The sequence below is a fragment of the Peromyscus maniculatus genome, chromosome 1 (genome assembly GCF_049852395.1).
Source record: "Peromyscus maniculatus bairdii isolate BWxNUB_F1_BW_parent chromosome 1, HU_Pman_BW_mat_3.1, whole genome shotgun sequence".
In the NCBI taxonomy this organism is placed as follows: Eukaryota; Metazoa; Chordata; class Mammalia; order Rodentia; family Cricetidae; genus Peromyscus; species Peromyscus maniculatus.
The window spans coordinates 175,579,989-175,602,097 of NC_134852.1; the positions used below are offsets into that span (position 1 = coordinate 175,579,989).

The window sequence follows — 22,109 nt, forward strand, 5'->3', positions numbered from 1 at the left end:
TAAAAGATGTTAGGGCTAATTTTAAAAGGAGTGGGGGAAGAGAAAGAGCGATTTGGTGTGATAAGAAAGGAAAAGGAAGTGCTGTGGTTGGCCACGGAAGTAAGTTTTCCTAGAGCTTTTTTAGATTAAATAAAGGGAGTTAAGACTAAGCATCTGCAGAAGGGTCCGAAGGGACACAAGGCAGGGGCTGTGCATGGAATACCCAAAAATACATCCAACCATCTGTTGTAAGGTCCTGCTTGGTGAGATTTAAACACAGTGTGTCCCCTCTGAAACTCTGGTATAAATTAGATTTCCTCAGTGGCAGTGCTGGAAAATGGGCCCAAAAAGAGGTAATTAGATCATTAAGATGTAATGGAGCCTTTCCTTACTGGGTTAGTGTGGCAGTTTGAATGTTCTTGGCCCCCATAAGCTCATAGGGAATGGCACTATTAGGAAGTATGGTCTTGTTGGAGTAGGTATGGCCTTGTTGGAGGAAGTGTGTCACTGTACGGGGTGGGCTTTGAAGTGTCCAGCGCTCAAGCCATGCCCAGTGTCTCCATTCACTTCCTGTTGCCTGCAGATGTCGAACTCTCAGCTTCTTTCCCAGCACCACGTCTGCCTGTATGCTGCCATGTCCCAACCATGATGATAATGGCTTAAACTTCTGAACTGGAAGCCACCCCAATTAAATGTTTTCCTTTATAGGAGTTTCCGCGGTCATGGTCTCTTCACAGCAATAGAAACCATAATGAAGATGGTTTTCGTAATACTAGGTGAATTCTTGCTCCTGAGAGACTGGATTAGTTACCTGGAGAGCAGACAGCTATGTCAAACTACCTCTTGTGCTTGCCTCTTCTATACTTACATGCTTCTCCTGTTCCTCCTGTTTGATTATGCTGCAATGAAGCCTCGCGTCCTTGGCAGGGGCAATCATCTGGTCTTGAACTTCCAACCTTAAGTGCTATGAGCTTTCTTTTATAAATTACCCAGAATGGTGGTCTGAGTATGAAATTCACCCATAGGCTCACGTGTTTGAACACTTGGTCCCCGACTGTTTGGAAAGTTATAGAACATTTTAGGAGGTGGGTCTTTGCTAGAGAAAGTGAGTCATTGCAGGTTGGCCTTGAGGTTTGACATCTAGGCCCTGTTTCCTGTCTGCTCTCTGCTTCCTAGCAGAGGATGTAACATGATCAGTCAGCTCATGTTCTAACCAACTCCCCCATCCCTGCCTCATGCCTCCTCTGGTATATTATACAGTATCTCCTTGAACTGTGAGACATGACAAACTTTTTTCCTTAAGTTGCCTCTTGTCAGGTTTTTGGTCACAGAAACTTAGGGTTTCTATTGCTGTGAAGAGACACCGTGACCATGACAACTCTTACAAAGCAAAACATTTAAATGTGACTAGCTTCCAGTTTCAGAGGTTTAGTTCATTATGATCGTGGCAGAACATGGCAGTGTACAGGCAGACATGATGCTAGAGAAGGAGCTGAGAGTTTTACATCTTGATCCACAGGCAACAGAAAGAAAAACTGTGTTACAATGGCCAGACTTGAGGTTATAAGACCTCAAAGCCTGCCTCTACAGTGACACACTTCCTCCAACAAGGCCACACCTACTCTAACAAGGCCACACCTCCTAATAGTGCCACTCCCCATGGGCCAAGCAGTCAAACCTGTGAGTCTATGGGAGCCATACCTGTTCAACCCACCACAGAAGCAAAGAAAATAACTAGTGCACCCAGCCACCAGTACTGTGTCGGCTATATTTTGTTGGGCTACATTTGCAACAGGCACAAAATTGCACTGGGGAATAAACCTAATGGAGTCTACCTTCAGCTACTCCCTGCCTCTGTAGAAATGGACTAAGTGATTATGAGGGAAAACCTTAATTTGGCCAATTTCTTCCAGCTATGAGGGGGTTTATGGTATTATGGCCCCCAGAATCCCTCTTTGCTGTCACTTCAGCAGCAGAAGCATCCACACTTCCCTATAATCTGCCAGTCCGGATCCAGCCATGATGCATGCTGGGTATTCGTGTATCTGTTGGCCATCTGTATGACTGAGAAATGTCTGTTAAAGTCCACTGCTATTTAAATTGCATTGTTTTGCTTTTTCTGATTGAGATTTTTAGTTCACTGTATATTTTGGACGTAAACCTTCTTTCAGATGAATAGTTGGTTAATATTTTTCCCCTTGATCTGCTGTTTCTACTGCTGTGATGAAGCTTTTCAAATGATGTAATCTAGTTTGTCTGTTTTTGGTTTTGTGATTTTGCAGGGGTGAGGTCTATTTCAAAATATTCCCAGCCCATTTCAATGTTTTGAAGCATTTTTTTCTGATTTTTTTCCTTCTTGTAGTTTAGAATTTCAGGTGTCATAGTTAAACTTAATTTTTTTAAAAACTGGTTTTGTTTGTTTGTTTGTTTGTTTGTTTGTTTGTTTGTTTGTTTGTTTGTTTTTAGAGACAAGGCTGGTCTCAAACTCCTGGTCCTCTTGGCTGAGCCTCTTGTATGCTGGGACTATGGGCACATGCTACCACACTGGGATTTTTAATCCATTTGCAGTTGGTTTTTGTTTGTTTTTGTAATTGGTAAGATCGAGATCTAGTTTTACATTCTGGATGTGTGTACCTTATTTCCCTAGCACCTTAACTGAAATTCAGGTTTCACTTTTAAAGAGCTGGTGATATTAATGCTCTAAACTGAGTTCACAACACATTAACACACTGAGACTCTGATCTCAAAATCACTGTTCTAGACTAGCAATTTTTAGTAGACTTTGGGGCTGAGTTTAAACTGCACCCCAACCCTCTGAACATATCGCAAACATGTATCTAAAGCTCAAAATAGTGGCACTCATCCGTAATCTCAAGACAGATGAGTGTGAAGATATCCTAAACTCGGCTCTGCCTCCAAAGCAAAACAAAACAGATTTCTAGTCTTAGAATCTAGGTAGATTGGGATGTTGCCAGGATCTAGCAAAGAGCTGCTCATGACACTGCTGAACTCCTATGAGGCCCAGGTAGGTGCCCACCACAAAGAAGCATCTAGTAACACATGTCATTAGCACTGAGGTTGAGACAGCTGTTGAGAATCAATGCGTCCCTGACTCTTAGGTCATTAGTATCTAAATCTCTGCTTCCCAGAGCAATCAATCTTCCCCTGAAATGGGTGGAACCCATACAAAGCTGCCAAGTACTTGACTTGAAAAGAGCATTCAAAATAAAGAAGTCATCTATCAACTCTAAGAATAAGATCTTTAACATAAAAAATCAGCATAAAGTAAAACAATCACATTCTTTCAAATTGAGTAAAGTCAACCATATCAGAAACGAGCTATACTGTCACTGTAGCCGCACAGCAACTTGAATTACCAAAAGGAGTGTCACTGGCCAGCACTGGTCAGGCCAGGGTCTTTTGTAGATCCCCATCCAGTCAGGACTCTGACAAGAGCTGGTCTGCAATTAGCTCAAGGCCGAAGGCATCTGAATATAGGCATTCTATACCACTGAACGAAGAACTTTCTCTTCCAGGCCAGGTGGGAAGACAGACTGAAGTTCATATTGGGAAGAGGACACATAGCCTCTTGCCAACAGTGCCAGGATGCTCCTCCAGAAACGGCTTTACTCCTCCATTTTCATTCAATATAGTACTTAAGGTCTTAGAGCAATATGACAAGGAAAAACTGACTATAAATAGGAAAGGAAGAAACGTGTTTCATTATGAGCAGATGATATGACTTTGTACAGAAGAGACAACAAAGACTCTACCAGAAAACTCTCAGATCTGATTTAAAAAAAAAAAAACTCAACAAAATGGGAGGATATAAAACCATAACACAAAAGTCAGTATCCTTATATACCAATGAGAATATATTGAAAAAGAAACTGGGAAAAGGAATCTCATTCACAATTACCTCAAGAAAAAATTTTCTTGGAGCAAATCTAAAGTGAAAGAAGACCTCTACTGTGAAAATTTTGAAACACTTGGAAATGGGAAGAGCTCCCATGCTCACAACTAGAGTTAATATTGTGAAAATGGCCATCTTACTAATCAAAAGGTTCAGTGCAGTCATCATCAAAATTCCAATGCTATTCTTTTTGCATGAGCAGACAAGAGCTCAGCTCTAAACAAGACATGTATACCACCCATTCTAACACTCAGGGAATATCACAGAGGAAGGACAGAAAGAATGTGAGAGATAGATGTGTAGGCATGACATAGCCATGGCAATCTCGAATTACAGCTGCCGTGGATTCCTCACACCGGAGCCTGAGCAAGACTGGCCCTGTCGATAATTACTGTGAAAATAGGAAACTCATTGTTTTAGTTAGGGTTACTATTGCTGTGATAAACACCACCACCAAAAACAACTTGAGGAGAAAAGGGTTTATGTGGCTTACTCTTCCACATCACTGTTCCTCATTGAAGGAAGTCAGGACAGGAACTCAAACAGGGCAGGAACCTGGAGGCAGGAGCTGATGCAGAGATCATAGAGGAATGCTGCTTATTGGCTTGCTCTTCATGGCTTGTTCAGCCTTCTTTCTTATAGAACCCAGGACCACCAGCCCAGGGGTGGCACCAACCACAATAGGCTGGGCCCTTCCTCATCAAACACTAATTAAGAAAATACCTTACAGGCTTGCCTACAGCCCAGTCTTATGGAGGCATTTTCTCAACTGGGGACCCCTCCTCTCTGATGACTCTAGGTTGTGTACAGTTGACAGAAAACTAGCCAGCACACTCATGGAGACTTGCCTCTCCCTACTGAAGATTCTGTGACAGAATCATTTCCTTCAGTTGCATGCTCACTGGTGAATCCACCAGGCGCCAGTGGATAATTCCATACCCATGGTTGTAATGGCAGCTTTAGTTAAACTCAAAGGATCACAAAACAAAACAAAAAGCTATGAATGTGGGAAAGGGATTTGTTGGGGAAAAGGAAGAAGTTCACAGGAGTGGGGTAGGGGAGTAATTAGAATGCATTTTATACATGTATGAAAATGTCAAAGAACAAATTTAATTAACAATTAAAATTCTTTTTAGATAAAACTGATTCACAATATAAATATTGAATTCTTAAGAGTATTTCAGAAACTATCAGAGCATTATCAAAACCTTATCCACTTTGCTTCAAATGTGTAAGCACCACAAGACTTTGATTCATCTTATAGTTAAGGAAAAAGTAAGCTGATATTGTTGTGAATTAAGGGCAACACAGTTCGTGGACTAGACCACCTTGAAATAGTGGAAAGTGTCCCAAACCTGGGAGGTGTTCTGGCTCTAAAAGCAGGAGCCTTTTAAAGTTCTTGGACACGTTGTTTTTAAGCTCAAATTTAATAAATAATTTTTTGGCTTTAGTTCACTACATGTTATAAGGATTTTATATAAAAATATAAAAACACAGAATAGAAAAGCAACACAGTAATTTTTTCAACACTGGACTATTTTAAAAATCCAAAATATAATGCAACATATGTCACTAAAAAGTCATGTAAACACAAAAGACTCTGTGTAGTCAAAGTAGTTCTCAGCAAAGGGAGTAATGCCACAGGCGTTACCATATGTGACCAGGCTGTAATGTAGAGTCATCGCAGCAAAAGGTAGCATGGTGCTGGCACAAGCAGGAATGTAGGACAACACAGATATACACCCACACAGCTCTGAGCACCCGATTTGTAACAAAGATGGCAAAAACACATATTAGGGCAAGAAAGACAATTGTTTCAACAAATGATGCTGGGAGAACTGGGTATCTACTATAAAAAAAAAAAAGAAAGAAAGAAGGAAATTTGACTCCTATTCCTCACCAGAACAAAAATCAAATATATAGAAGGCCTCAATATAACACTTGGAAGTCTGAAACTATTAGAGGAAACCCTTCATGGTACTGGGATAGGAAGGGCTTTATCAATAAGACTCCAGTCACTCAAGAAATAAGACTGAAGCTTTTTAATTTCATGAGGTCCCATTCCCATTTGTCAATTTGAAATAGTTCATCAAGTGAAGAAAGGGAGAATGTCTTTAGCATCTATTCATCTGATAAAGGAGTAGCACTATCTTGTAGCTGAAAGTTTTCCTGTGTCCCATCCAGTCTGTAGCTGCTCAGACCCAAGTAAAGACACAGAAGCATGTATTTATTATAACTGCATATACAAAGAACTCAAAAATCTAAACAGAAACTCAAATAACAAAACATAATGAAATAGGCAGCTTTCAAAAGATGAAAAACAAAGTGATGATCAATAGACACATGAAAAAACAGGCATTCAGCCAGGTATGGTGGTGCACGTCTTTAATCCCAGCACTCAGGAGGAAGAGGCAGGAGGATCTTTGTGAGTTCAAGGCCAGCCTGGGCTACCGAGTGAGTTCCAGGAAAGGCTCCAAAGCTACACAGAGAAACTCTGTCTCAAAAAAAGCAAAAACAAAACAAAACAAAAACCAAAAAAAAAAAAAAAAAACCTCAAAAACTGTCTAGAGGAACAAGGGGGACAAAAAGGACCAGTTGATGAAGAGGAAGGTAAGGGGGTTTGTGGAGAACACGCTTAAATAAGTACCTCATTTGTATGAAAATGTCCTCATGAAACTCAGTATCATGTACATTGAAAATACACAATGAAATTAAATTTAAAATGGGAATATGTTGATGTTCAAGGGCAATGCTGTTGCTGGGGCCATACTAATCTGAGTGGCATGTGCTGCCACTCAAGGCAATGGTGATGTCCAGGCCCAAACTGCAGCCAAGGGCCATGATCCTACTATAGCCAGGGTCTGTGATGAGATCCCATGTTACCAACTGGGGGCCATGTGGATGCCATATGGTCTAGACTGCCCCTTGAAGCCATGTTGATGTCTGATGGGTGTGTAGAGATGACCCCGCCCCTGACCAGCCCTGGGAGAAATGGCCCTGCACATCAGTGGAGAGCTGGCCCTAGTAGCCTGGGCATGGGAGAACTGCCCTCATCCCTTACCATCTGCCACAATGGGAGAGCTGTCCCCAACCTTCACCATGAGCATGAAGGAAGAGCTGATCCTAATAATGTGTGCACAGAAGAGCTGGCTGTGACCCTCGCTTGAAGAGGGTGGTCATGAAGGAGGCCTCAACTAACCAACTCAGCTACTACCCAGGGCCACATCCAGGGCTTTGAGTTGGCCCACCCTAATATCTACCCCACCTATGACCTGCTAGAGCTCATGAAGGGACCAGTCTGGTCCTGTGGAACCACAGCCGCAGGATCTCCATGACTCAACAGCAGGATATCTGAGAAAAGTTTCAGTGAGGGCCCAGTATTGATGGTGCACCAGAAGCCAGAGGCCTTGAACCTGACCAACAACTCATTGCAATGAACATTTGCAAGTAGAATTGTTTGGGCAGGAGGGTGTACTTGGTGACATACCACAGCTCCCGAGGCTGCTAGGACAAATGATGTGTGACAGAGAGGTGGGAAAGAGGGAGGGGCGAAGTGTTTTCTGTTGTTTTGTTTATTTGTTTATTTATTTATTTTTATTTTCTTTTCAGAGGGAAGGTGACAAGGGTGGAGGACAGACATGGAGGAGTGGAAAATAAGTGGTATTGGGGTCGTAATGTAAAATTTCTAAAGAATCTGTTTAAAAAAAAAACTGTTTTAAAATAAAAAAGAATGGGCTTGTTTCTTCTAAAAGACCATGTTCTACTGAGAAAATCTGGTAGCTATGGCTACTTTTTCCTGCTTTTCTTTTATTGAAAATAGATTTTTTTCATACAATATATTCTGATTACAGTTTCTCCTCACCGAAGCCCTCCCACCTCCCTTAACCACACCCTTATCTCTCTCTCTCTCTCTCTCTCTCTCTCTCTCTCTCTCTCTCTCTCTCTCATTGGAAAACAGGCATCCAAAAGTAATAGTAAAAATTAAACAAAACAAGCAAGCCAGAGTAGAAACAAAACAAACAATAAACAGAAGAAAAGGAGCCAAAGAAAATCACAAGAAACACATATAGTCACAGAGACACATATTTGCACACACAGAAATCCCATTAAAAATGGAAATAGTTTTATGTCAACTTGACACAAACTAAAGTCATTTGAGAGGAGGGAACCTCAGTTGAGAAAATGTCTCCATAAGATGGGCTGTGGATACACCTGTAGGGCATTTTCTTAATTGGTGATTGATGGGGGAGGGCCCAGCCCATTGTGGGTAGTGCCACCCCTGGGCTGGTAATCCTGGATTCTATAAGAAAGTAGGCTGAGCAAGCCAGTAAGCAGCGCCCCTCCATGGCCTCTCCATCAGCTCCTGCCTCCAAGTTTTTACCCTGTTTGAGTTCCTGTCCTGACTTCCTCCATTGATGAACAGTGCTGTGGAAGTGTGAGCCAAATAAACCCTTTTCTACCCAATTTTTTTTTTGATGTCTCTGAGGTGTTTCACCCCAGCAATAGTAACCCTAAGACAGAAATCCTATGTGAGGGCCAGGAAAGGCACCTGCTGCCAAACCTGATGATCTGAGTTCCGCCCCTGTAGCCAGCATGGTGAAAGGTGAGAAATGACTCCCTCGGATCGCCTCTGACTTCCAGTCACATCACAGCACATGTGCACCCACACACATGCAACACACGCACACACGCATGCATGCGCACACACACACACGCCAAGTAAAGAAGTAAACAGACAAATAAGAAAGAAAGAAAGAAAGAAAGAAAGAAAGAAAGAAAGAAAGAAAGAAAGAAAGAAAGAAAGAAAGAAAGAAAAAGAAAGAGGGAGGGAGGAAGGGAGGGAGGAAGGAAGGAAGGAAGAAAGGAAGAAAGGAAGAAAGAAAGAAAGGAATTATCTGAGCTATCCTTAGTCAGCAATAGATGAGGTGTTTTGGCTCTGCCTTTCTATGAGAGAAGCCACACCACAAGCTGTATGATAATCATCAGAGTTTACAGGAGGCCACTGTTTTGAACTAGCTTTCTGCACCACCCTCCAGCAGACCAAACAAGAATGGAATCACTGTGCCACAAGCTGTATAACCCAACCGAGCTTTAAAACAAATCAGTTTTCCATAGCATGGGAGAACCCAGGTCACCTGAGTCAGTATGAAGTCACAAATCCCCTCCATCTTAATGTTCTAAAGAAGTTTTTGAAATGACCTTTATTCTGATCTTTTATTCTGTTTCTGTTTTACCAACTCTTTCTTGCCCACAGAGCCAGTTTTCTAGACTAGGAACAACTGAACACTGTTTCCTAAAATGAGATACTGCCCAGTTGTAGAATTATAAGTAAAGCCAACTTGATTCTTACACCAATTTTGCTGTAATTTTATATTTTAACATTATAAATAGACTTAGGAATGGATAGAGGGCTGCTGAGACAGAGTCCAAATTACAAGCTATATAAAAAAAAAAAAGCAGCCTGACAACAGGAATTCGGACCTTGTCAGTGATCAAGGGCTCAGGCAAAGGCCAGTGTAAGTAGATCCCATGTTGGATGATGCCCTGAAGATCCATCTAGTCACTGACAATCATCTGCACCCTCCAGCCTTCCCATCCTGCATCTTGAGCCTGACTCAGTTGCAATTCACTATCTCATCAAAAGGACCAGGCCAAGTTGCTACCCAGGACTCTATGGGAATTTGAGGACTCCCTCATGACCAGTCTATGATTCTATCTCCTATGGATCTGCAAACCCTTCTTATGCAAGCCTGCACAATACTCCACATGAGTTTTGAGGCTCAACAGATTATCCGAGAGCTTTAGCAGGAAGCCATAGTTCTGTTCAGGCCACCCCACCACAGGGGAACCCCAATTCCTTCTAGTAAAAAAAAATAGGGTGGAGTTAGAGCCTAGGGTTCCTCTCATAGCAAAGGGAACAGGTTGCACTCTAGGGTTTCTGTGGTCTTGTATCTATAAGGAGTGGGGAGGAAGTGGAAGTTTGCAAAGAAACTTTTTTTTTCACGGTACCACATTTTGCACTGTTCTATAATGATCGTTATAGAATCCAGCTCTCCTGAGACTGAGGGCTTCTTAGACATAGAGATTATTTTTGATTCATCTTTTTGATCTGGTGACTCGCACAGTCTGACACGTTATAAATGATTAGCTCCTTCATGATTGATGGACGAGTTGAGTCTTCCTACATTTTGTTACTGTCACCCTAATATAAATGCGGAAAGAAAAAGGCTTTCAAACGTGTCCACAAAGATAAAGAGTATCCTGGCTCAGTCTTCAAAAGCACCCATCAGGAGGGAGTGATCATGCATACAGACAAGTTAGCTCTCTGCAACACCAGCTTGCCTCCGGAGGAATTATAAATCTACCTGCTCAATGGGAGCACTCTCACTAGACATATGCATAACACCAATTGCCAAGGTTTTGAATATGAGAAGTATCTGACATGAGAACAATGAAATTTCAGCTTCTGGTTGCTTGACAAGAGACACATTTTCTTTGCAGATTTCAAAGATGTTAGAAATGTTTAGTTAAGACTCCAGATGGCAGAATACATTAACTTTAAGCTTTAGAATTATTAATGTAGTTCGCAGCCATGCTGTCAGCTATTGTATTTTCTGATGTAAATGTAGTGCAAATAAGAAGAGAGATATCTTTGCTATTAAGTTTCATAATCCTCAGCTACCTAAGACTTTAAGAAAATTACCCTGGAGAGTCAGCCATATTCCCTGACACATTAGAAACTTAAAACCAATAGAAGCAAATGCTGCAAAGAGATTTGACGATCCTTTTAAGATTCCGTAGGCAAAAAGATATATAGGCCAAGCTAGTGTTATTCAGTGGTTTATATATTAAACCAACAAGGACATTTAGATATATTTGCTGCATTGTAAGGAAATTTTATGTTCTTGAGAGGAATTGCGACATCTTAGAGCAGTGAACAGGGACCTTTTCAGAGTATCCTATGTTGTATGTGATTTGCACATCTGCACCACAATCCCAAAATTTGCAACCTAAACTGTGCTCTAGAGAAAACTACCTGATGAAGATGAATATGCCACATTTTCTTCATTCGACATATATTGGCATGCAAATCAAGAGTCATCACTATTATAAATTTCCTACATAGAAAATCTTCAAAAATAAGAAATTCCACAGAGGATATTGTGAGGAAAGAAATGAATTCAGCAGTCGGAGGCGTAAACAGTTAAGGAAATGTCAGTTTGATTGACTGCCAAACACCTGACAGATAGCTGAAGAAACACGTCTCAGGCAAGGTGACATTACAACTGATTCCACCACCTGGGACACATTTCATGATATGACATCCGGCAGAAGACATGACAACCATCCTACTCAAACCAAGACAACTAGCCCTCGGTTATCTCCACGTTCTAGTACACTTCCCAGGGTTTCTGTGACCTTTCCCTCCAAAAAATAGCTCATATTAGATGGCCAAAGGCACCCCAAGCCTGGTGTGGTAGTTCAGGCCTGTAATCCCAGCATCTGAAAGGGGGAAACCGGAGGTTCGTGAATGCGAGGCCAGCTCTGGGGCTACACAGTGAGACACCACAGCTCAGAAAACAAAACAAAACAAAAAAGGTATTCTGAGTGGTGGAAGAAAGGGACTCAAGAGAAAGACTTAAGATTTGAAAAATGGATTACACACTCACTATAGTTCACTGTAGTGCAAAGGACATCTAGATCAGCGGTTCTCAACCTGTGGGTCATGACCCCTCCAGAGGGGTCAAATGACCCTTTCACAGAGGTCACATACCCTGCATATCAGATATTTATATTACAATTCCTAACAGTAGCAAAATCACAGTCATGAAGGAGCAACGAAAATAATTTTACGGTTGGGGGTCACCACACGTGAGGAACCATACTAAAGGGTCGAAGCATCGGGAAGGCTGAGAACCACTGCTCCGGGGAGTGTTAACGGGCATGGGAACTGTTGCCCCTCTAGCTGCAAACAAGCAAAAGGCATCTGATTCCTTATGCAAGCTCCCCTCCCTCCATCTATCTCAATATCATTCGAGAAAATACCAGACGGCCATATTAAGAGAGTCTAATGTCCATTTTAGTGTGTATTTCTGCAATTCCATGGGCTCTGCACAGTGAATAGATAATATAAGGTTATTTGGTTTCAATTCATTTTATTTCTAATCCTCTGCTATCTAAGACTTGAAAAGAAAATTACCCTGGAGACGCAGATTCCTCAACACATTAGAAACTCAAAACCAAACCAAATGAGATTTTCTGTGTAAATAGGATCTAGAGTTAAAACAGTTTCATCTTAAACAAAGCTAAAGAATGTCCATTTTCCCATTTTCTTATGGGAAATCATTCAAAAACAGGGGTGGGGAGCAGGGGACTTAAAAGCAAAACTAAAATCTTTGCAGAAGCAGGAACTTTTTTTTTTTTTTTTTTTTTTTTTTTTTTTTTTTTTTTTTTTGTTTTTCGAGACAGGGTTTCTCTGCGTAGCTTTGCGCCTTTCCTGGAACTCACTTGGTAGCCCAGGCTGGCCTCGAACTCACAGATATCCGCCTGGCTCTGCCTCCCGAGTGCTGGGATTAAAGGCGTGCGCCACCACCGCCCGGCAGAAGCAGGAACTTTTAGCCCCAGATTGCACCATGTGCATGGACTACTTACTGTGAGTGGGCTACTTAAAAGAAGCCAGGACCCAGTGAAAACCAAGTAAGAGATGGGATGAGAAGAGGTCGTGGGAAAGAGGTCTCCGTGCTGGCTACTTTTACCTTAACTTAACGTAAGCCGCAGTAATCTGAGAGGAGGGAGCCTCAACGGAGAAACCGCTTCCATAAGATCAGGCTGCTGGCAAGCCTATAGGACATTTTCTAAATCAGTGATAGATGTGGGAGGGCCCAGCCCATTGTGGGTGGGGCCATCGTTGAGCTGCTGGTCCTGGGTCCTATAAGAAAGCAAGCTGAGCAAGCCATGGGGAGCAAGACAGCAAGCAGCACCCTCTACAGCTAACTGCATCGGCTTGTGCCCTCCAGGTTCCTGCTCTGTTTGAGTTCCTGTCTTGACTCCCTTCAATAATGGACTACAATGTGGAAGCTTAAGCCAAATAAACCCTTCTCCTAACCGTCCTTCTGTCATGATGTTTCATCACAGCAACGGTAACCTGACTGAGACAGGGTCTCAGTAATCAAGTGTGGCAGAGGTGGGAACCTGCAAAGTACTGACTGGACCAGATCACACTTCAGCCAGTTGGCGCCCACGGACCCTTTCACTGTAAACATTGGAAAATGCTCGGCAGAAGACATTTCAGTTTTGTCTCACACACTAGTAATTCTCAAGAGCTGAAAATCCAGGTTGATTTTTTAATGAAAGCCTGTGGTCAGAGAGATAAGAAGAACCTTTGAGTCAAGGCCGCCCTCAGAGTGTTTTCCAACGCTGCTCTTCAGCACAGGTGATAGGCGAGTAGCCCAAGGACACCAGCGTTAAAGGGACACAAGCCTATCCCAGAGTCCACCCAGGGGAGTTTTACAAGACAGTCTTCTGTATGTGACAGGCATTGTGCCCACCAGTACAATTTCTCCTTTTGTCCTGGGAATACAGAAGACCAGAACCCCGAGGTCTTCAGTGGTAACTGTAAAGACCCCTAACTGGTTCAAGTGTGAGAATCTGGAACTGCTGGAGCTCAGCCATGAATGGGATTTCTGTATCACCCACTCCGGGGGACGAATATCCCAGAAGGTGGAGTGGAAAGAATGTAAGAGGCAGAGGAAGGATGGAGTGAGGCAGGGCCCTGCACAAGACCCTGTAAGGCTGGACCTGTCCACATCCCTCACGGCACAGAGAAAGGCCCTCCAGCTCCCCACTCCCAGGACCTCTACCCAAGATCGTGGTAATGGGGAAGAGGATTCCTCAAGAGGCCTCACCCATCCCTGAGTATAAGTGGTCACTTAATGCTTCTATAAATAATCTTTTAGCCAGGGCCTAGTAAGCAACCCTAATGAAACTCACTGGGTCATCGAAATAAGTAATGAAGACATGGAAGAGGAGGGGAGAGGAGGGGGGAGGACAAAGCAGATCAACAGGAGTGAGGGTGGGATAGAAGAGGGCAATAGGGGGTGGATATGACAGAAATACATTACATGTACCTATGAAAATGTCACGATGAAATCCATTATTATGCATAATCAATACACATAATAAAAATAAATGAACTAAAAAGATGCCTGAGCCCCTACACTTAGTGGTAATAGTTGACTCGATCTGGCCAATAGGAAACCATGAGCAGAAATGACACAGTTTGGGGGCTAAGACAGTGGAGGGAAGCTCTGGTTTAAATCCAGCTCTCCTCCTGTCACACAGAAAGATGCCTTTCTGGATGATGGAGTAGCCTGCTCACTGGTGCTGTAACAGTTTATCTCCAACTGGATAATTTGTAAAGAAAAGAAATTCCTCATGGAGAAGTTGGGAAGCTGAAGATAAAGGATTTCTTGTTGTCATAACATGTGGAGGGGTTCATAGGGCAGAACTGGGAGAGGGAGGGAGGGAGGGAGGGAGAAAAAGAGTGTGAGAGAGAGAGAGAGAGAGAGAGAGAGAGAAGAGAAGAGAAGAGAAGAGAAGAGAAGAGAAGAGAAGAGAAGAGAAGAGAAGAGAAGAGGGGAGGGGAGGGGAAGAGAGGAGAGGAGAGTCTGAAAAGGGGAGGTGCTGTGGATATCACTCTATATAAATAAAACACTGATGGCCAGTGACCAGGCAGGAAGTATAGGCGGGACAGAGAGAGAGGAGAATTGGGGAAACAGGAAGAAGGAAAGAGAGACACTGGAGCCACCGCCAGGAGAAGCAGCATGTGAAGACGCTGGTAAGCCACCAGCCACGTGGCAAGGTATAGATTTATAGAAATGGGTTAATTTAAGATAAAAGAACAGTTAACAAGAAGCCTGCCACGGCCAGACAGTTTATAAGTGATATAAGCGTCTGAGTGATTATTTTATATGTGGATTGTGGGACTGCGGGGCTTGGGGAACCTGGAGAGAAGCCCTCTGGCAACAGGGAGGGAGGAGGAGAATGCTCCTACCTTAAAACAGAGCCACTGTCAAGATAATACCAATCCATTCAATCAGGGGTCTCCTGACCTGAAAATGGTGAACTTTCCATTACCATCTCAGTAGCACTTAAATTTCAACATGCATTTTGGAGAAGCCTTTTAAACCCCAGTAAGGAACTGGCCTCAGAGGGAGCAGTGGTTTACCCCCACCCCAGCAAAAACCTAAAGAGGGGCTGTTGTGGGAGCATGAAATAAATGTTTATATGATAAGCCACTGAGATGGGGGGGTTGTTATCAAATATTAATCCCAACTTAAACTAGCAAAGGAATCTAAAGCAGAAGTGGAGAGACACAGTGTTACAAAAATCTACAGCATACAGCATTGACAGGAAGATGAGACTAGGAAGGAAGTCAGCTGTTTGATCGCCTCGGGAAGAAGGAAACAAACCACGTGTCCATAAGACCACGCAGACAGTAAAAACCATCACGCATTAGCCAAGGGTAGTGGCGCACACTATAGTCCAAGCAGTTGGGAGGGAGAGACAAGAGGGTCAGAAATCCAAGGTCCTCCTTGTCTACATAGTGAGTTCAAAGACTGCTTGAGCTACAGGAGACCTTACCTAAAAAAATTAAACAAACAAAAAACACTCACAAGAATGCATATGATCTCCCTAAGGCAGTACCCAGAGAAAATATCAAAGCTTTAAGTAAGTACTAATATCACTAGATATGAACAGGGGGGAATTTCAAAATAAAACATCAAATTAAAAAACATGGAAGAACAGCAGAACCAAGAAAATTTAGTAAATAAAATGCAGAGGTCACTATCTAATGAGTCAAGGAAAAGCAGGGAGAGAGGAACCTGAATGGCACAATACCCACACTATAGAGTACGATCAAGCAGAAAAAAAGAAACGAACCTTGGAAACATTATACTAAGTCACAAAAGCCCATCAACTCTGCAGTTCCGTTTCTATGAAGTGAAAGGCAACTGTGAAAACAGGAAATAGCTTAATACTCGCGGGGCTTGAGGTTAAGGGCTGGGGAATGTCTGGAAGAAAAGGCTGAGAGGAGAAGAGCTTAGATGGGCAGAGTATTAATTACCTTTCCATGGCTGCGATTAGACACCATGACCAAGCCAGCTTACAGAAAGAAGGGTTAATTGTGGCTTCATGGTTCCAGAAAGATCACAGTACATTCATATCACAGACTCAGGAAACTGGTCGTGGTGGTAGATGTGCAACTCTGTGAAGATATTAAAACTCAATGAAGTTTGTATTTTAAAGGAGTAATCTGTGTCTATGGGACTTAGGACTTAATATATCATTTAAAGGGATGGGATATAGCTCAAATGATAAAGTGCTTGTCTGATAGGCACAAGGCTCTGAGCTCAATCCACAGCACTTCATTAAAATGTGTGTGGAAATGTCCATCTATCATCCCAGACCTCAGGAGATGGAGGCAAGAGGATCAGGAGTGCAAGATCATCCTCAGCTATGTAAGGAGTTCAAGGTCAGCCTGATACATATACATGTACATGTGTGTACACACACACATATATGCATGTATATGGAATACATATTCCTTAAAATAGAAGTCTTAAAGCCTACATTTCCATAATTCTGTGCATATATTAGAAAACTAGATGATATACAGAAATCACAAAGAAAAAAATTACCAACATCTCCCCCTGTGAAGCAAAAAGCCAAAATGGATGATTACTAAGGAAGATACAGAGAAAGTTTTTAAGTAGCAAGTACTTGTCCTTCAGGACATTATCAGTCCCAGAAGGTTCTCTAGGGGTAAGACACTTGAAATTTGTGCCTGACACATGACAAGACATTTGCCATATCTTCTCCAGCCTGTTTATGGAGAGGCATTGTCAGGAACTGGAGCAGTGAGGATAGGTGCCCTAGATTCTATTGCTCTGATGAAACCATGACCAAAGGTAAGCTGGGGAAGAGTTTATGTGACTTACACTTACTACCACATTGTAGGCCGTCAATGATGGCCAGGACAGGAACTCAAGCAGGCTGGGAACCTGGATGCAGGAGCTAGCACAGAGGCCATGGAGGGGTGTGCTTACTGGCTTGTTCCTAGTGGTTTTCTCAGCTTGCTTTTTCTTTTTGTCTTGTTGTTGTTGTTGTTGTTGTTTTTCGAGACAGGGTTTCTCTGTGTAGTTTTGTGCCTATCATGGAACTCACTCTGTAGCCCAGGCTAGCCTCGAACTCACAGACATCCACCTGTCTCTGCCTCCCAAGTGCTGGGATTAAAGGCATGCACCACCATTGTCCAATTTCAGCCTGCTTTCTTATAGAACCCAGGACCACCAGCTCATAGATGACACCACCCACAGTGGGCTGGTCCTTCCTACATCAATCACTAATTAAGAGAATGCTCTACAGCTGGATCTTATGAAGGTATTTTCTCAAGTGATGTTCCTTCCTCTCAGGAAACTCTAGCTGTTTCAAGTTGACATAAAACTAGCCAGCACAATGGGCCAGTAAATCAAGCTTAATTCACCCTGACTTTGACATAAGTACATGCCAACCAAAGGTAGCTCCTCAGAACACTTCTATTTTTTTAATCACTTCTATTTTTTAAGGGATTGTTTAACATACAAAGAAAAGCTCCAGTTCCAGAAGTGAAGCCATCTATGTAGACTGACATTTTTGGGTTCAGGAACGCAAGGCCGGGGCAGCTCAAACTCGCTATGCAGCAGAGAAACTTTCCTTCCCCTACCTCCAGAGTTCTGGCATGTGACACTATACCCAATTTTATTCCTTGCTGAGTATCAAACCCAAAGCCAGGGCTTTGGGCATGCTAGGCAAGCACTCTACATCCTCCAGACAATTTTTTCTTTTTTTAATATTTATTTATGTGTGTGTGTGTGAGAGAGAGAGAGAGAGAGAGAGAGAGAGAGAGAGAGAGAGAGAGAGAGAGAGAGAGATTCAGGTATTCAGTTGTGTATCTATGTGTGTGCACAGAGGCCAGAAAAGAGCATTTTGTGTCTTCCTCTATCATTTTCTACCTTTTTCTTTGAGGCAGGAGCTCTTCCTAAAACCAGGACTCCTGTTTTCTCAGCTAGGCTGGAAGAGATCTTCTCATCTCTACCCTATTCAAAGATCAAGTTTCAGGCCTGCACAGGATGCTCAGATTTTTATGTGAGTACTGAGATCCAAATTCTGCTTCTCACAATTGTGCATCAAGCACTCATACCACTGAGTCATCTCTTCAGCCCCTAATTAATAATTATACATTTATCTTACTTATTGTATGCATACATATGGGCCATAGTGCACATGTCTATGGTCAGAGGACAACCTTAAAGAATCAATTGCCACACTCCAGCAACACACAGGCTTCTGGGATTGAGCTCAGGATGTCAAGCATGGCAAAAAAAATCACCTCTGTCCCCCCAATTTTAAAATAATTCATTCATCTTTCTCAAGGTCTTGGTGTAAGGCCATGATAATTTACCCTCTATGGGAAGGTGTGTAGAGGCCCATTGGCTGTTTTATGACATGCATCCCTACAAGGAGTCCAGGGGGCATCAGTTCTAAAAGTGAAAGATTCTTACACAATGAGGAGAGGGGAACTGCCTGGTCATGAGTGAATGAATCACTGGACTGATTAACAATGCCACTATTCTCACTCTGTGAATGGCCATATAAAAACTAGTTAACCTCAAAGTGATAACCCTAGATGCACACTAGCTGTACTATTTCCACCTATCAGGCTGTAGGGCCAAGGGTATGAGGTATCATATAGATGGATAAATATTAAGATGCCATAGCCATCCCTAGGACCAAGAGTCCTCAGTCTTACGATCATGTGTAACACAAGATAGCAGTCATAACACAACAAAAATATCTGCACCTATTCCCAAATATTTGGGGAAGAAGTACTACCAGCCTAAGTTGAGAACTACTATATTATACATTAGTTCTTCTGCAGCTGGTAGGGGCAAGATGATCTCCACTGAGAAGCTTTATTTCCTCCACCAGGCCCAAGATACATGCTTCTCCTAGTTGCTCCCAACGCAAGAGGAGAGTAGGCATATGGAGAGAGGTAGTGAGACTTACATACAAAAGAAGCCAACCTGCACAGATAGAAACCCTTCTCTACCTGGGCTATATGACAACAGAGATGAGGTAGAACAGCCCCAGGACACAGGCACAAGGCAGGCACTATGAAAATAACCTATAGAGCACAAGAACTCATTTGGCCCTGGGCTCTTGAGCATCTGTCTTGCCAGCTCATTGGCCAGCTTCCACCCTCAAGAGAACCATTTCCCTTTTTTGATAAACTGTCTGTTGCTGTCACTCTCTGTGTGTCTCTGTTCTGATTCATTGTTCGGAGTCAGAGCACCTAGAAACCTCAGTGGGTGGGGTCTGGACTCCCATCCACGCCTAATAACCAGGACACCCCACTTATTTTAGCCCTAACTGTAGCACATGCCGCAGGCTTTACAATTGCTAACTTAGTCCTCTCTACCGCTGTCTCATCCTAATAGTCCCCGGCATCCGAAGGACAGGGAGAGTGGTCAATGTGAGGCCTTTGATACACATGGCAATAAAAATGTTTTGACCTTTTTTTTTTCAGTGCCACAAATCCAACGTAGGGTTTTGTACATGTTCGGAAAATGTTCTACCACCAAGTTATAGCCCCAACCCCTGTAAATATATTTTAAATAAATGATACTCACAAAAGAGCTTCATCTAAGGAGAACATAGTTGAGGGAAAGTTTGATTTTTTTTTTTTTAAGTTCAAGTAACACTTCTGGCTCCTGGGTGAGCAATTTGGAGTTTTCCTAGATGATTAAAAGTTACTTTGACTTGCCTTTGGCTGTGGCCTTTTGATTTGGTTCTGTTGGGGGAGGTGAGAGGTTGTTCTATTCCGGGGTGGGTTTTGTATGTTCGCTTGCTTGCTTGCTTCAGATAAGGTCTTGCTTTGTAGCCCAGGCTGTCCCTGACCTTTCAGACTTCCTGACTCAGAATGCTAGGATCCCTGGCTTGCACCACTATACCTAATTTGTTTTGAAAAAGCTATGACAAGTTACTTACTCTTACATTTTAATTTCAAAATAATCTTCTCAATAGTTTCTACATAAGGAGCCTAAATTATTTGCACTAAAATTTATTTAGAGATAAATAGCATTATATTAATTCTTCCATTTTATTGAAGGTTTAACAATCTGATTAGAGATCTAATATGTTACCAAAGAAGCATGTTGTATCCCTGCCAATCAATTATCTTTGTTAATGCACTAAAGCTTAAATAAAAAAAGAAAATATAGCATGACTAATAACAATTAAAGCATAATTATATTTCAAAATGAATTAAAAGAAACAGAACAAAGGAAGATTAATGTCTATCAAAAGCAATATCACAACATTCAAATTTATTCATAACCTTTTCAAAGCACCAGAAATATGTTCTTACCTAATCTATGTAAAAGATTTATTTTTCTGCTCATTACATCTAAAATATTAATGTGTTTTGTTCTAAACATTTGCTACAAACTGAATGCATGGAATATGGAATCCTTCTCTGGAACAGGAGCTGTCTCTGGGATCTCAAGTCCCTCATATCTTCTTTCTCCTGTGTACACGTCTCCATGGCGACGGGAGAGGCACCAAGTTTCAGTTTGGTCTTGCTTAGAAAGATGATCCCTAACTGACACTTGATCCAGGGATGTACAACTGACTTCGGATCTTTAAATTTGGAGCTGAAAATACCTTAGAGCCTGACTGTCTTTTGGAGATAGAGATGTAAATCATCAGATGCTACGGCAGCAGTCATGCTTCTCTCCCAGTCTTCCATGAGAAGACAAGTAACAGGCAGCAAGAGCAGAGAAATGAGTAGGAATGAGTGCCCTTGCCCCTGTGTTCCTAAGATCCTAAGCCAAGCATGGTGGATGTCATGGGTTAATCCGTTCTCCTTGTTTAAGCGAGTGCAAGCTATTTGCCATTTATAACCAAAAGAGATCTGACTGGTGAACACGTGAAATGGTACCAAGGATGGGGGACTTTTAGCTTAATACTAGCTCTAGTGCCATTTAAAAAAAAAAAAGTGGTCTGAGCCTGGAGTGGAGGTACAGGCCTTCAATCCCAGCCCTCAGGTGGCAGAGGCAGGTAGATCCCACGTTCAAGTCCAGCACGGTCTGCAGAATGCATTTTAGGGCAGACTGAGCTCCATAGTGAGACTGTGTCTCAAAAGCCTGAGCCTGGACTTAGGTGTGTGTGTCCATAGCCACATTCTCCTCACCTGCTTCCTCTGCCTCAACACCTTCATCTAGAAGGAGATCATCAGTGTAAAAGGCAGCAAAGCTTAGTGAAATCAGACTTGAGGTTGAAAGATTACATCAGCGTGATGATGATGAGGGGCCCCGGTGGATCCCACAGTCAGCTCAACTAGGATATCATGAGGATAGGGAATTGGCTGGAGGCAGAGGTCCTCTACATAGCAATCAATGATCATTCTAATTTCAAGTGTATCCATCCACGTGACAAAACCCCTGCACTCTGCCTTTCCAGGGTTTGTCGTTGTTTTAGTTTCTGTTGTTGTTGTTTTTCACCACTATAGCAGAATCTCGGACATGAACATCTCAAGGAGGATGGAATATGTGTTCTGCTCAGTTCCAGAACCTCCAGTCTGTGGTTACTTGACCAAAATGCTGGGGTGAGATGCTGTGGCAGGAAGAGCCATGTGCGAAGGGGCTTCTTGACCTCACTGCACACAGGTAACAAAGAGGGAGACAGTAAGGGGGCAAGGACAAGACAGCCTCCAAAGGCCAGTCATCAGGGTCCTAGTTCCTGGGGTGCCAGAAACCTCCCCAAAGAGCACCACATGCTGCAGAGAAGAGTTCAAAGCAGGATCCCAAAGGTTGGGGCAGACAGTCTCACATTCAAACCGTAGCAATTTTTTCCTGCAAAACTGTTGCGTTTTCATAAAATGCCAGCTAATGAAACATACTTTCGCACAGGTGGCACCATCACAACTCCATAACCACTAGTTTTTGAAAAAAGCATTTGATTGGAATTTCATAAAAGAGAATAGCATTGGGGCGGGGAGACAGGAGCCAGGGTGAAGAAGGCAGAACCTCTTGAATTTTATTTGAAAAGGAAAAAAAAAGATAGAAAAAAGAAAAGAAAGCACTTTGCACTCCCCCCCCCCAAACTACTTCATTCA

The 22,109-nt window shown here is 42.6% G+C and overlaps 1 protein-coding gene across 1 annotated transcript in view; it reads right to left on the bottom strand.

Moving 5' to 3' along the window:
* Cfap95 (cilia and flagella associated protein 95) overlaps positions 1 to 22,109 on the bottom strand; it is a 93,035-nt gene that overhangs the window by 62,678 nt on the left and 8,248 nt on the right. The gene's annotated exons all lie outside the window — the stretch shown is intronic.